Source organism: Schistocerca gregaria, unplaced genomic scaffold (assembly GCF_023897955.1).
Source record: "Schistocerca gregaria isolate iqSchGreg1 unplaced genomic scaffold, iqSchGreg1.2 ptg000483l, whole genome shotgun sequence".
NCBI classification, from domain to species: Eukaryota; Metazoa; Arthropoda; class Insecta; order Orthoptera; family Acrididae; genus Schistocerca; species Schistocerca gregaria.
The window spans coordinates 1,192,501-1,195,000 of NW_026061892.1; positions in this window are offsets into that span (position 1 = coordinate 1,192,501).

Consider the following 2,500-nt stretch of genomic DNA (forward strand, 5'->3'; position numbering starts at 1 on the left):
CTGCAAACAGGAGGAGGCCGAGCTCCCCTGCACGATACACCTCGAAACCCTCTCAGGTCCCGGCGGCGCGCAGCGCCGTCCTAGGTACTTGGTCGGTTTCGAGAGAGGCGCAATCGCCCGGAGTTAGGCGAGTAGACGGTTTTAGTGAGAACACCCTTGCTCCCAACTGAGCTTGCCGCTGCCGACAGAGGCCCGGGAGCGTGCTGTCGTGGCATTGCCGGCGGGAGACAACACGCGCCACCTATGGTGACCGGCAGCTCCAACGCCAGCGCCACACAAGGGCAAAGCCCCACTTGGGTGCAGAAGCGAACTCTCCCAGCACAGCGCACGCGCCAACACGTCCGCACAACTGCGATACAAACCACCTGCGAGAACCGCTGGGGCGACCGAGCAGCAGACGGCGTCGCGGCGCCGAGTGCCAGGCGGCGGCGCATCCTCAACGCACACAGTCCTCAATCAGACCAGCACACTGCAGATGTCCACCGCGCTTCGCACCGGGCTCGGCTGAACCAACTTTGGCCGCCAGGCGCCGCGTGCAGGGTGCGCCGCAGCGTAGCTGCGCCGCCTGCCGGGCCCGTCGGCTGGCGCTCCTGCCACTCGGCGCCCCCCACCAGCCGCCTGTTGCGCGTGCGCCCACGCAGCGCGCGGCCAACACGCCGGGCGGCCCCCCTTCACCGGCCGGGAACAGTCCCACCAAGCCACCGCCGCGTATCGCTTCATACCCACATGGGCCTAGTCACGTGTGTGGATGTGGCGGGTACCGCTGAAACAACCGGTTAATAGCTGTACCGATCGTCGCCATCACAGATTCACCTCCAGCGTGAACAACCGCTCAACAACGGATTTCCAGTTCATTTGCGTATCTTGGGCAGTAAACGTAGATGTCCACCTACATTTGCGAATTCAACAATTCTTGCATGCCAGGATGTCATGTGTCACGACACGCTACATCAGACCACATACACACTGCGACATGTGCAGAAGAGAACACGTGGAAGGTGGCCCGCGCATGTATGCGATGTCCCTTCCGCGATCCACTGTCAACCGGCATCTGCGGCATGTCCCAGATATGGAACGCGGTCCACCAGGGTAGCACTCTGTGTGAGGCAATACGACAAAGTCGGAATACACGCATCACTACATCAGACGGCTCACGCTGACCTGACCTGACTCACCGCACCACCACCCCCAGCGACCCAGGGTGACATACAATGCGTTCGTACGTTCCTCCCACACGCCTCTACGGCGTACCACAGTGCAACCTAGCTGTTATTGGGAGACGAGACAAGTAGCATCGAGCACAACATATGGAAATTGAGATTCGACACCGTTGGGCACAGCCAGCGTACGGTCACACGTATCACACTACTTCACTCTGTACGTAACGACCGATGATCGGTACAGCGTGTGGGTTACGCGTAAGACATCAGCGGACAATGGACACAGACCATACCACGACGTACACTGAGGGCGTCGACATCTGAATGCAACTGAACAGCTGCGAGGCTCATTTAACACTCAAACGCCAGACCGACCAGCTTGAGAGGACAGAGACACAAAGAGGGGGACAGAGGGAGGGGGGGGGGCGATATAGTCCTATTGCAGTACAATTGACAGTGGATAGCGGGAATATGTGGAAAGTAAGCAACACTCGCAAGACATCTACATGAGGATAACAACGACACCAGAGATTCCGAGCAGTGAACTATGTTAGGCAAAGGGACAACGTGGGTTAGGTTAAGGGACAACGTGGGTTAGGTTAAGGGACAACGTGGGTTAGGTTAAGGGACAACGTGGGTTAGGTTAAGGGACAACGTGGGTTAGGTTAAGGGACAACGTGGGTTAGGTTAAGGGACAACGTGGGTTAGGTTAAGGGACAACGTGGGTTAGGTTAAGGGACAACGTGGGTTAGGTTAAGGGACAACGTGGGTTAGGTTAAGGGACAACGTGGGTTAGGTTAAGGGACAACGTGGGTTAGGTTAAGGGACAACGTGGGTTAGGTTAAGGGACAACGTGGGTTAGGTTAAGGGACAACGTGGGTTAGGTTAAGGGACAACGTGGGTTAGGTTAAGGGACAACGTGAGTTAGGTTAAGGGACAACGTGAGTTAGGTTAAGGGACAACGTGAGTTAGGTTAAGGGACAACGTGAGTTAGGTTAAGGGACAACGTGAGTTAGGTTAAGGGACAACGTGAGTTAGGTTAAGGGACAACTTGAGTTAGGTTAAGGGACAACTTGAGTTAGGTTAAGGGACAACTTGAGTTAGGTTAAGGGACAACTTGAGTTAGGTTAAGGGACAACTTGAGTTAGGTTAAGGGACAACTTGAGTTAGGTTAAGGGACAACTTGAGTTAGGTTAAGGGACAACTTGAGTTAGGTTAAGGGACAACTTGAGTTAGGTTAAGGGACAACTTGAGTTAGGTTAAGGGACAACTTGAGTTAGGTTAAGGGACAACTTGAGTTAGGTTAAGGGACAACTTGAGTTAGGTTAAGGGACAACTTG